The 14174-nt window shown below is 44.7% G+C and overlaps 1 protein-coding gene across 1 annotated transcript in view; it reads right to left on the bottom strand.

Annotated features, from left to right (window-relative positions):
- LOC134395749 (uncharacterized) overlaps positions 1-14174 on the bottom strand; it is a gene marked incomplete at its 5' end in the record, with an annotated part of 243620 nt that overhangs the window by 174784 nt on the left and 54662 nt on the right. The window lies entirely within an intron of this gene.

Genomic DNA, 14174 nt, shown 5'->3' with positions numbered 1-14174 from the left:
TCTCCTCCATGACTTCTTTGTGCAGAGTCCTCTGGCCTGGGTCCAGCAGAGCCCACTCCTCCTCCGAGAAATGCACGGCCACCTCCTCAAAGGTCACCAGACCCTGAAAGAAGAAGAAGAAATGACGTTCTCTTTAAGCATTATGTAGCAATCCATGAAGACAAGGATGGTGAGGTCCTCTTTCTGAATGCCAAAGCATTGTGAGTGACCTTCAAGGCCTTCCTAGCAGCCATCATGGAGAAGAGCAAAGGCTAAAGGGGCAGGTTCTTCCAGGACCAAAGAGATGTGCAGGAGACGGAGGCCCCCAGGACTCCCCTACCTGCCCAGGCTGTGCAGAAACCGCTTCCACTCCACCACCAAGCGAACGAGGCCCAGAAGGACCCCCCAGGATCAGTTCACTTCCCCTGCAGGTTGCTTTGCTCCCTGTGAGGAAGGTAAAGAAGGTGGGAAGGTGAGAAGGTAAGTTCACATTCTTAACTATTCCCATTTTCATTGTTTATTTTCAGTGTTTATTTATTTATTGCATTTCTTTACCACACCATAGCCAAAGCACTTAAAAACAATATCCAAATATTTAAAACTGCGAAAACATACAATAAACACATACATATAAAACTACTATAACAAGCTTTAAAACTATGAGCCTAAAAAAACAGACCCAGGCTAATTAATTACGTATTGCTAATTACATATTGCTTGATGTGCCGCTGAAAAAATAACAATGTCAGTGCGATAGTTCCACAGTTGGGGGGCCACCACTCTTCCTTGTTGTCGTCCTCTGATGTTCCCTCTGAGTAGGCGCCTGGAGGAGGACCTTAGTTGTTGAGTGCGTAAGACCGGGCCAGAGTGAGTCTGATACCCTCAAACCACATTACTAAACATTTCCTTTCTGAGTATCTCCCCCAGCAAAACCAGGCTCAAGAAGAACATTAAGACAGCTCATGCACTTCAGGCATAATTGAGGGAGGGACACCATGGGGAAATACGTCCACGAATCCTTACCCAGTGAGGAGGGTCCTCCGTCTCCCTCCTGCAAGATCCACCTGTCCAGAGGCCTCTGTGTAATGCCCAGTGGAGCCTTCTCTGCCTCAGGGAAATCTGTGGGTGCTCTGGCCAACATCCCCTGGACCTGGAGCAGGAGGGAGGATCCCAGGCAGAGAAGAGGGATTAGAGAAAGAAAGAAACGGCTCAGGACAAGGCCAAGGGCAGCGTTTCCCAATCGCTTTACCTTTCACTTGAACCTGGAGAAGAGAAGATTGAGGGGAGACATGATAGCACTCTTCAAATACTTAAAAGGTTGTCACACAGAGGAGGGCCAGGATGTCTTCTCGATCCTCCCAGAGTGCAGGACACGGAATAACGGGCTCAAGTTAAAGGAAGCCAGACATCAGGAAAATCTTCCTAACTGTTAGAGCAGTGCAACGGTGGAAGGTTGTGGGCTCTCCCACACCAAAGGCATTCAAGAGGCAGCTGGACAACTGTCTGTCAGGGATGCTTTAGGGTGGATTCCTGCATTGCGCAGGGGGTTGGACTCGATGGCCTTGTAGGTCCCTTCCAACTCTGCTATTCTATGATTCTATGATTCTTTCAGGTCTCATTCTAAAGTTGATCTACCATCCAAGCCACACAGCACAGGAACTTGTGTCTTTGTCAGGGGGCTAAGAGTTCAACCCTGATATCCAGCATTTTCCACTGTAGACACTGGGAGTTTGGGTGTCTACAAATGCTATTCCTGTTCTGTTGGGAGGACTCTGACACTTGTTGAAGAAGGATCCCCTCCTTCCCCAGAACTTCACAAACCCATTCATTTCTCCTGTGATCATCAGAACATAAGAAGAGCACAAGCCTGTATGCTCCCTTAAAAGGGACTGAGTGGACTAATATGATGCTTAAAACATAGTTAATACAAATCTAATAATACTAACTACATATAAGAATGAAAATATATGTCAAAACAATGACAAGAAATGACAGAAAAGGAATGCAATAGAGCTGTACTTTAAAAAAGAAGAACAGGATTGCAACCAAGGCCTCCAATTACACTCTTCCTTGAGTCCTTGTGGTTGTAATGTCCTTAAGATGAAAATCCAGAATATTTCCCTCCTTCATAGTTGATGGTCTATTCTTGTCCCATATCCTCCAATCCTTTCAATAATCCAGAATCTCAGGTCTTTGTCATCATGGCCCATATCAAGAAAATGCTTGTCCAGACGTGGCTGAAGTCTTTTGCAGCGAATGCAGCTTTTGCGATTCATGCCATCAAGAGTCCGTGTAATTTATTGTACATTGGTAAGACCACAAGAACCATCAGAACCCGCATCTGTGAGCACAAAAGCTGTTTTCGCTCCAAAAGTGTAAGTTTTCTTAAACTTACTTTGTTTACAGGAGGGAGGATCCCAGACTGAGAAGGGGGAGGTGGGAAGGAATGAAATGGGTCAGGTCAGGGCCAAGGGCAGCATTTCCCAATCGGTTTGACTTTCAGGTCTCATTCTAAAATTTGTTTATTTATTTATTACATTTAAATACCGCCCAGAAGCCGGAGCTCTCTGGGCGATTCACAAAGTTGATCTACCATCCAAGCCACACAGCACAGGAACTTGTGTCTGTCAGGGGGCTGAGAATTCAGCCCTGGCATAAGAACTCTCAGAACCTTTGTCTATTATCTTTGCAAAATCATGGAAAATGGGTGAGGTGCCGGACGACTGGAGGAGGGCTAACGTTGTCCCTATCTTCAAAAAGGGCAAAAAGGGGGAACCTGGGAACTACAGACCAGTCAGTCTGACATCCATCCCTGGGAAAATTCTGGAGCAGATTATAAAGAAGTCAATCTGTAAATACCTTGAAATCAATGCGGTGATCGCTAGAAGCCAACATGGATTTGTCAGGAACAAGTCCTGTCAGACTAATTTGATCTCGTTTTTTTGATCGGGTAACCTCCCTTGTAATGTAATCTTATATATTTGTAATATATTTGATTATTCTGGTTTATTTGATTATATATATATGTTTGTAATAACCTCGGCTACACAAATAAACTTTCTTTACTTACTTACTTACTTGTGGACTGTGGGAATGCTGTGGACATCATATATCTTGACTTCAGCAAAGCTTTTGACAAAGTGCCCCACGATATTCTGATTAACAAACTAGCTAAAAGTGGGCTAGATGGAACAACTATTAGGTGGATCCACAGTTGGCTACAGAATCGGACTCAAAGAGTACTTATTAATGCAACTTTCCCAAACTGGAGAGAGGCAACGAGTGGGGTGCGACAGGGCTCAGTCCTGGGCCCAGTGCTCTTCAACATTTTTATTAATGATTTGGACGAGGAGGTTCAGGGAACACTGATCAAATTTGCAGATGACACCAAATTGGGTGGGATAGCTAATTCCCTGGAAGACAGAAACAAACTTCAAAGTGATCTGGATAGGCTGGAGTGCTGGACTGAAAACAACAGAATGAAATTTAATAGGGATAAATGCCAAGTTCTACATTTAGCAAATAGAAACCAAAGGCACAGTTACAAGATGGGGGATACTTGGCTCAGCAATACTACAAATGAGAAGGATCTTGGAATTGTTGTAGATCGCAAGCTGAATAGGAGCCAACAGTGCGATATGGCTGCAAGAAAGGCAAATGCTATTTTGGGCTACTTTAATAGAAGTATCGCTTCCAAATCACGTGAGGTACTGGTTCCTCTCTATTCGGCCCTGGTTAGGCCTCATCTAGAGTATTGTGTCCAGTTCTGGGATCCACAATTCAAGAAGGACGCAGACAAGCTGGAGCGTGTTCAGAGGAGGGCAACCAGGATGATTAGGGGTCTGGAAACAAAGCCCTATGAAGAGAGACTGAAAGAACTGGGCATGTTTAGCCTGAAGAAGAGAAGATTGAGGTGAGACATGAGTGCACTCTTCAAATCCTTAAAAGGTTGTCACACAGAGGAGGGCCAGGATCTTTTCTCGATCCTCCCAGAGTGCAGGACACGGAATAACGGGCTCAAGTTAAAGGAAGCCAGATTCCAGCTTTACATCAGGAAAAACTTCCTGACTGTTAGAGCAGTACGACAATGGAATCAGTTGCCTGGTGAGGTTGTGGGCTCTCCCACACTAGAGGCCTTCAAGAGGCAGCTGGACAATCATCTGTCAGGGATGCTTTAGGGTGGATTCCTGCATTGAGCAGGGGGTTGGACTCGATGGCCTTGTAGGCTCCTTCCAACTCTGCTATTCTATGATTCTATAAGCAAAGTGCTAGAACACCAGCCAAAAGGAAAGACAGAACCTCCCAGACATTCTCTGATATCCAGCATTTTCCACTGTAAACACGGGAGGTTGGTGTCTACAAATGGTATTCCTGTTCTTTTGGGAGGACTCTGACAGCAGTTGAAGAAGGATTCCATCCTTCCCTAGAACTTCACAAACCCATTCAGTTCTCCTGTCGTCATGAGAAACTAAGAAGAGCCATTCTGGATCAGAACAAGGGTCCATCTAGTCCAGCATTCTCTCCCCACAGTGGGCCATCACCTGGAGGTAGGATATAGCCATCAGGACTAGTAGCCATCCACAGCCTTCTCCTACAGGATTTTGTCTAACCCCCATTTAAAACCATCTAAATTGGTGGCCATCACTACATGCTCTGGTAGGGAACTGCATATTTTAACCATCCAGTGTTAGCTTAACTATCCTCCAATGAGGGCCTGCTCTACACATGAAGAGCAACTATACTTGGGGGTTGGACCATTGGGAATTGGGGCATCCCTTCCTTAAAAGACATGTAAAATAACGTTGAGATAAGTAGTAAGAACACAGTCCCTGTTAGTTATCTAGATGAAATGCTCTCACCTGCTCTTGGTCCTCTGCCTGACTCAGGAGGAAGCCTTCTGCCAGGGCCACCGCCTGGGAACTGGTCTCCGCTCCACATTCTCTGACCCAGCTCTCCATCTCCCAGGGCAGGACAGCCAGGAACATCTCCAGGACCACCAGGTCCAGCATCTGAGCTTTCGTGTGCTTTTCTGGCTTCAGCCACTGGCAGCAAAGGTGGTGGAGACGGCTGCAAACCCCTCGGGGCCCCATGGCCTCCTGGTAGCAGAAGTCCTTGAAGGACTGAAGCTCCACGTCTGAGCAGGTGTTGCTCCCAGGCTGGTCCTGCTGCACTCTTCCTTCCCAGGGCTCTGCACGGCTCCTTTCCTGGATGTTGCAGGAGAAGTTTTCTGCTTCAGGGCCTGCAAAGCTTTGCTCTTCCATCTTCACGCTCTTCTCCATCTCTGCTCCCACTAGGACTCGAAACAGCCTCCTGCCTTGGCTGCCAATTTCTCCTTTGAGTCAGGGACTGCGCTGTAGGAATTAAAACGGAGCTTGTGAAGGAGGCACACAAGGTAGACCTGGTTAAAGTTCCCAACCCAGCCGTCCCCCTCCCACCGGTTTCCAGTGAAACACTGGAACTGGAGCCAGTTCACCTGAGAATAACCACACTTCACCAAGGCTTCAGGCAATTTATTAAATCAGAGTAAGGTCCTGAGCGTCTGAACAATTAACAGGAGACAGGGGAGGGTGTGGGGGGAAAACAGTCTAAAAGTTACAATGAAACTAAAAGGCCACAGCAGAAATTAAACAACTTTAAAAGAGCAATAAAAGCCACATCACGGCAAGCCGTTGATTCAGAGCCACCCAAAGAGAGACAAGAAATCCTGGCTACCTGATACCTGATGGCACGGGGGTCCCTTTGCCACCCTTCTGTACTTCGAGCAGAATGACCCTTCCCCAAATGAACAGAGACCAAAAACTGGAAACCAACTAACTTATCCCCAGAGCTAAGCAAGTGGGGTGGCCTGGCTGCACCAATCCACAAACAAGAAGCTCCCCAGGGCTCCCGGTGAGGAGAGAAGGTTCCCACCTTCAGCTGCACAGATCAACAACCCTGTGGAACGGCCTTGGGCTACCGGCTGCCTTGATAAAACCTGGTAATGGAGCCAGATGGCTGCTTGACTGATCATTCTGCTGAAGGATGGCCGAACAACACCCCCCCCCCCCAGCTACAAGGCCCATGTGCCTTCCCCAATAATTTGATTCTTGTAAACACCAGTCTGGCAAGGTAGGCCACAGGCCCAAACTTCAGAGATGATATTTCGAGGGTGTGTCGAGGAACCTGGGAAAGGTGGGTCTCCGCTAAGTGGGATCGCTGAGTGGTGGTCAAAGACTCTAAGACGTAGTGGTGGACAAAGACTCTTAAGACGTAGGAGGTTGTGGGCTCTCCCACCCTAGAGGCCTTCAAGAGGCAGCTGGACAACCCTCTGTCAGGGATGCTTTAGGGTGGATTCCTGCATTGAGCAGGGGGTTGGACCCGATGGCCTTTTAGGCCCCTTACAGCTCTGCTATTCTATGATTCTCTTTTTTTAGAAGGTTTATTATGAGCAGCGCTTAGCACTGCAAGGTGGAAGCCCTCAGAGGACCCAAGGAACTGCCCGCTATTTTCAGGAAAGGCTTAACCTCCTTACAGGGTCAGTCCCCTTCGAAACAAGGCAGAACCTCTGCATACAATACACCAAGCATAAAACAGTAACAGGTAAGCTTCTCAGCCAGTTATAAGCAAGGATTTTACACATGTGCAGAGTGCTATCTTTTCAAGGACAGAAAAACAATACATCAATGATTACTGAGAAACTTGTGCCCATCTGTTCATTTCATGGTTACCTTTTTCTAAAGCAAGCTACAACACCCTGTAACATTCCTAGGAGGCACACAATCTTGTGAAAGTAGTGTTTCAATACTCTTCACAAGAGTTGGTGTCATGGTTGCATCCTTAGTAGGTTTTCCAGTTACTGCGGAAGGATAGATACTTTGATTTCTAGAGAACAGGCCCAAAGCAATTATATTCGCACAGGGTGGGCACAGGGGAAGCCCACATACCTATTTGCTTGAATCATAGAATCATAGAATCATAGAATAGCAGAGTTGGAAGGGGCCTACAAGGCCATCGAGTCCAACCCCCTGCTCAATGCAGGAATCCACCCTAAAGCATCCCCGACAGGTGGTTGTCCAGCTGCCTCTTGAAGGCCTCTAGTGTGGGAGAGCCCACAATCTCCCTAGGTAGCTGATTCCACCGTCGCACTGCTCTAACAGTCAGGAAGTTTTTCCTGATGTCCAGCCGGAATCTGGCTTCCTTTAACTTGAGCCCGTTATTCCGTGTCCTGCACTCTGGTAGGATCGAGAAGAGATCCTGGCCCTCCTCTGTGTGACAACCTTTTAAGTATTTGAAGAGTGCTATCATGTCTCCCCTCAATCTTCTCTTCTCCAGGCTAAACATGCCCAGTTCTTTCAGTCTCTCTTCATAGGGCTTTGTTTCTAGACCTCTGAATTGAATTCCTGGACAGAGTGCAGCTGAGAAGAACAGACCGCCGTGTTCGTAAGAGCCAGCACCTGTCTCAAAGGGGGCTCCGCGACCCCCGGCCAGATTTTTCAACCAGATTTGTGGTTGAAAATGAAGCTCTTACTCTACTTCGACGGGAGAGGGAGTGTGTGGAACCAAAGTTGAATTAATGCCATTAAAAGTTAATAATGTGTGAAAGTTTATTTTAAAATGAAGCAAGAAAAGGAAGCCTTAAGAGATGAATGGTTTATATAGGGTGATCCTATGAAAAAAAGGACAGGGCTCCTGTATCTTTAACAGTTCTATTGAAAAGAGAATTTCAGCAGCTATCATTTGTATATATGGAGAACCTGGTGAAATTCCCTCTTCATCACCACCGTTAAAGCTGCAGGTGCCCTGCCCTCTTTTAAATCTGGTCACTCTTGTATAGCTCCTGCAGCTTTAACTGTGGTGATGAAGAGGGGATTTCACTAGGTTCTCCATATATATACAAATGACACCTGCTGGAATTCCCTTTTCTATGCAACTGTTAAAGATACAGGAGCCCTGTCCTCCTTTTCATAAGGTCACCCTAGTTTATAAGGGAAGTAAATGCAAAAGGATGTCACATATGGAAGCAAAACGTGAAACACGCAATGACTGGAAAGAAATACATGTGTACACTCTGCCAAACACACTGCAGTTTAACTCCTCCTAAGGCGTGTCAGAAAACAATGTGAAAAGAGTGCCAGGCCCAACTAGCAGCAGTTGAATTGCTTTTGAGCTCTAGTTAAACTTCCACCAGTCCAAAGTAGATAGATGCAATGAGAAAAGCTTTCAATCACATAACAGTATAGTCTACAATTTCATGGTTTTAAGCAGCCGATGTTACATCCGGCCTTATCAGGATTACGGGAGTGTTTCCCTGTGTTATAGGTGATCAGTGAAAAGAGCATTCAATCATGTTTTTTAACAGCATTTTAACAGCATTTAACAACGTTAAGTTTGTTTTTAATGGACCCCACAATTGTTGTTTTTAAATGGATACTGTTGTTTTTATACTGTTTTTTATGTGTTTTTAATTGTATACTTTTAATGTTTACTATTTTTAAATGTTGTAAACCGCCCAGAGAGCTTCGGCTGTGGGGCGGTATATAAATGTAATTAAATAAATAAATAATAAATAAATAAATGTTAAGGCCGAAATTGAGGGTGGGTCATTCTGATGTTCATAAAATGGAAAATGATTCACCAATCTTTATGAAACGGAGACCTGCCAGAAAGAAATGCTGGTTTTACACACCCTGCACGTTTTATAGGGGAAATTGTTATCCCTCTCTTTGGCACACTTTCAGTATTGGCATACCATGCTGAGATGTGCTAGAACACAGGATAACAATTTTAAGATAAAGCCTTGCTAAGTAACATCTTGGTACTTGCTGGCCAATGCCTTGGAATGTGCTGACGCACTGACTCAAGAGCCACAGAATACAATACAGTATTGAAGACACTATGCTGTGATCACGTATTTCCTTAACCCTTATATGGTATATTCATGCTGAACACACACTAACCAACACCTCTTGTGCACCCCCTGTGCACGAGGTAATCATGCATTTAACATGCTGTACTTAACAACCAATCATACCTTGTATACAAGAAATGTAACCACTTAGTTCTTAATAAAAACCAAGCCGGGGCCGCCTGTTTGGGATGCCTCCCCTTCATGCAGTTGGACTCCTTGCCAGTTATTCACTACATCTGGTGACCCCGACGTGATCGGATCCAGGAAACCCCCTGCTCATCGGCTGGAATAGCCTTGGCGCCACTCAGCGTTCCTACGCTCCCTTATCGTGAGTATGGGGGGGGAATTGTCAGCTCCGCAGAAGCTTCATGCACAAGAGCTACATAAAATTTTAAAAGAGCAAGGTTGTACAACTGTATCCCTCAGTCATGTAAGTGACCTAGTAAATGAAATAGGGTTGCAATGCCCTTGGTATCCCGAGGCAGGGACACTTCAGCTCACAGATTGGGTGAAAATAGGTACACACCTATACACTGAACCACGAGCTCCCATACAGCACTTGTTGCTGTGGCAGCGATGCAAAGATGCGCTGGAGAAGGTAGGAACTGAGGCATCCTCCAGCTCATTATCTTTTATCGCTCCCATTTCTCAAACATCACTCCCATATCCCCAGTTAGTGCCTCCTGCATCAGCTTCACAGCTGAGAGGAGAAGAAGCAAATAGTGAAGTGTTGCCAAAACTTAGCAAAGTCCGTGAGGCTTTTGAAGAGGAAAAGAGGAAAGGAACACTAACCTCAGATGAGCTGTTTGAAGGTCTTAACAACTTTCCTTCAGCTTATCCTATAACCTCACATCAAAATGACCAAGGACAGGTAGTTGTCAATTGGACATCATTGCCTTATTCAGTACTTAGAGAATTGAATAAAGCTATTCAAGAGACAGGCATACGCTCTACTTATGCCCAAGGCATGGTGGAGAGTATTGGCAATGGATACACTATGCTTCCTCAGGATTGGAAAGATTTATTTCGCATGATCCTAAGTCCAGCCCAATATGTAGTTTGGGACAGTGAATACAGAAAAGAGTCGCTCCATATAGCCCTAAGCTCTAATGGAGTAATTACAGCAGAGCAGTTGTATGGCAGTGGACAGTTTGCAGGGATAGAGGCACAGGCGCAACTACCTATGCCTACCTTTCAGGCCATTAACCGCTGCATCCTAAAAGCATTTCAAAGGGTGCCAGTGTCTGGAAAACCCTCAAAATCCTTTACTATCACACGCCAAGGACCTAGTGAGCCTTACCATCAATTTATAGACAGGTTAAAGGAAGCCTTACAGAGACAAATTGACAATGAAGAAGCAAAAGCAGAATTAATGAAGAAATTAGCCTATGAGAACGCCAATGCAGATTGCCGTAAAGTTTTGCAATCTGTTATTGCTCGGCAAACTTATGAGTTGGCTGACATGATCCAGGCTTGCGCAGATGTTGGGACTCAGATACACCAAATGGCCATGTTAGCTGGAGCCCTCCAAAAAGGCAATAAGCCACGTGGCAATTGCTTTAATTGTAAAAAGCCAGGTCATTTTAAGAACCAATGTCGTGCTCCTGGAGGAGGTGCTCATAAAAAGGGAGGAGGAGACAAAAAGAAGCCATCTAAACCCTGCCCTAAATGTGGAAAAGGGTATCACTGGGCAAACCAGTGTAGAAATATAGTGAACCAAGAAGCAGGAAACCAAGAAGCGGGAAACTAATTAACGGGCCTACACCTAGCCCAGGAAATAAGGGTGCTTCATCATCCATGCCTGCAATTGCATTTAAAACACCTACTGCTACCAGCAGAAATGCAGGCATAGATTTAAGTAACACTGAAGATAAAGAAATCACTTTACCTGGAGAAGTCATTCTTATGCCCTCTCAACTCCAGGGCCCCTTACCAAATCAAACTATTGGGCTTATTTTACCACGATCTGATGCCAGTAAACAAGGCATCCAAATTGTGCCAGGAGTTATTGATTCAAACTATCAAGGCATAATCTATGTTCAAATGTGGAGCCATCTCCCTATGAAATTAAGAATTGGAGATGCATGGGCACAACTCATCTTAATCCCTTGTGTATTGCCAGCGGGAAGGGAAAATTGTCAACACACTGAAGGATTTGGATCTACTGACCAAATCCACCCTCAAATAGCAGCAGTACTACAACACATTCAGACTGAAAAACCCAAGCGGTGGTACCAGTTAAATGGTAGATCATTTGAGGGAATTCTAGATTCAGGAGCTGATGTTTCTGTAATTTCAGAGCATCTTTGGCCTACAGAGTGGCCTACGGAACCAGCACCTGCAGTTTGGGGCGTGGGCGGACCCCAAGTTTCCAAGCAAAGTACACACTGGATTAATGTGACTGCACCTGGAAGTCATCGCACAGCTCAAATCAAACCGGTAATTTTAGAAGTACATGTCAATTTGTGGGGTCGTGACCTACTTTCACAGTTTAACACCACTTTGCAGATAGATGACTAATCATACTGCTCTACCCCTCGTCTGGAAACAGACTGAACCCGTATGGGTGGAACAATGGCCATTGCCCAAAGAAAAATTGTTAGCTTTAAAAGAGTTAGTGAAGATTCAATTATGTGAACAACATATTGAACCTTCAACCAGCCCATATAATACCCCTGTCTTCGTAATTAAGAAGAAATCAGGCAAATTTAGGCTTTTGCATGACCTCAGGGCCATAAACAGAATAATTGAACCAATGGGTCCACTACAATGTGGAACGCCAAATCCCAATTTGATCCCATTTGATTATCAAATGATGGTGATTGATTTAAAGGATTGTTTCTTCACAATTCCTTTGCAACCTCAAGACAGAAAATATTTTGCCTTCACTGTTCCAGTAGAAAATAACTCTGAACCCACTGATCGGTTCCAATGGAAAGTTCTTCCTCAAGGAATGCTCAATAGCCCCACCTTGTGTCAATATTATGTAGCACAAGCCTTAAAACCTTTCAGAGATAAATATCCTCAAGCTATTGTATACCATTATATGGATGACATTCTTTTGGCTGGAATATCCCTCCCAGAAGAATGGGAGAGAGATTTGATAATAACTCTTAATCATTATGGCTTGCAGATAGCTCCTGAAAAGGTGCAAAAGCACGAGCCCTTTAACTATTTAGGACATAAGATAATGCAAACTTATTCCACACCAGTAACTCCCAAGCTCCATCTACCAGAATCCCCTTCTTATGTACAACTTCAGCAGATATTAGGAGCTATTAATTGGCTCAGACCTTACTGCAAGCTCACAACTGATGAACTTTCACCTTTGTTTGCCGCCCTAAAACAAGGCAAACACCCAGCTGATAAAATTTCTTTAACCACTAATCAATTGCAAGTTTTGTCTTTAGTCAATGAACGTTTAAAAGAAATTTGGGTAGATCGCCAAGTGTTAGATCAACCTTGTCAAGTTCTTATACTTACAGGGTTAAGTCAACCATATGCAGTTATTACACAGACACGCATTGAAACCTGTGACACTCAGTTCAGGAGTAGATCTTGCAACACTAAGACCTACAATCGTCACACACACATACTTGAATGGCTGTATCTCAGTCATAGCCCTAGCTGTACCATCTCTACAAAACCAATTATGTATGCCAATCTGATTATTAAAGCTCGAGAGCGTACAAGAGCACTTTTAGCCCAAGATCCAGAAACTCTGATAGTTCCCATGCCTCTTCAGATGTGGGAACGATCAGTGTCATTTTCTGAAGAATTGCAAGCTGCCTTAGCAGGCTTTGTAGGACAAGTTACATATCATATTCCTTCTGATCCTCGACTGCAATGTTTAAGTCAATTGTCTGTTAAAATCAAGCCTTTACAAAATGACTTCCCTATTAAGGAAGCCCTTACTGTTTACACTGATGGAAGCCCAAAGAGAGGAGTAGTAGCCTGGAAACAAGAAGATCAGTGGAGAACCATGTTCACACTGCCCCAGAAATCACCTCAAAGAGCTGAACTAGCTGCAGTTATTTTGGCCTTCCGCACATTTCCTCAAGCACTAAACCTAATAACAGACAGTTTATATGTTAACAATGTAGTACGTGGACTTCCAGGAAGTTATGTAACCCCAGTCATAGATAAGAACCTTTTGGGTCTCTTTATAACCTTGCAGACTCTGTTGGCTCACCGCACCAATGAATATTTTATTGCTCACATCCGTAGTCATCAACCCTTCCCCGGAGAGATCTCCACTGGTAATCAAGTGGCTGATCAATCCCTTCGAGCTCTAGCTGTGCAAAAACAGACTCCATGGGAAAGCCATGCGTTTCATCATCAAAATGCTAAAGCTTTAGTAAAACAGTTTCAGCTGCCATTAGATCAGGCACGCGCCATTATCCAATCATGCCCACAGTGCACAAAGGTACATTCAGCCCCTGATATAGGTGTCAATCCTCGTGGCACAGTAGCCAATGAGCTATGGCAAATGGATGTTACTCATTTTAGTCCTTTCACTCCATGGAAATACCTTCATGTGTCAGTTGACACTTACTCAGGATATATTTGGGTCACATGTCAAAAAGGAGAAAAAACAAAACATGTTATTAATCATTGCATTAGAAGTTTTTCAGTAATGGGAATACCTTCTGCCTTAAAAACAGATAATGGACCTGCTTATTGCAGTACTTCTTTTGCACAGTTTTGTGAAACCTGGCAGGTTACACATACTTTTGGCATTCCATATAATTCCACTGGTCAAGCTATTGTGGAACGCACCAACCGCACCTTGAAAGAGCATTTACACAAACAAAAACAAAAAGCAGGGATCCCCATTGGTTTGGGCTCCCGCCAGGAATGGCTGGCAAAAGTGTTGTTCACTATTAACCATTTGAATGTTCTCCTACCAACTAATACTACCCGATTACAACAACATTTCCAAATGCATACCCCTCTGCCGCAGCCGCTGGTCACGTACCGGCAGCTACCTAATCCTGTCTGGCACGGCCCTGTCCCCTTGATCACTTGGGGTCGAGGTTATGCTGCTGTGCTTACTCCAACAGGACCAGTGTGGATTCCAGCACGGTGTGTGAAACCCTGGAAAGAGCATGTCGTGGCATCAAGGATTGACCAACCCGATTCCAGAATTCTCCCTACAACTTCAGGAGGACCCCCTGAAAGCACGTGGCAGGGTGCCCGTCCAAAAACATAAACCAACATGGGGAGAGATAAAGGCGTTATCTTTCCAAGCTCAAAAATTATTGGAGCAACAGCACGTTGATCCAACTCCAGAGAATTTTCTAGTTGC

The sequence above is a fragment of the Elgaria multicarinata genome, chromosome 3, assembly GCF_023053635.1.
Source record: "Elgaria multicarinata webbii isolate HBS135686 ecotype San Diego chromosome 3, rElgMul1.1.pri, whole genome shotgun sequence".
In the NCBI taxonomy this organism is placed as follows: domain Eukaryota; kingdom Metazoa; phylum Chordata; class Lepidosauria; order Squamata; family Anguidae; genus Elgaria; species Elgaria multicarinata.
The sequence above is the reverse complement of the archived record's forward strand: the minus strand, read 5'-3'. Positions and strand labels throughout refer to the sequence as shown.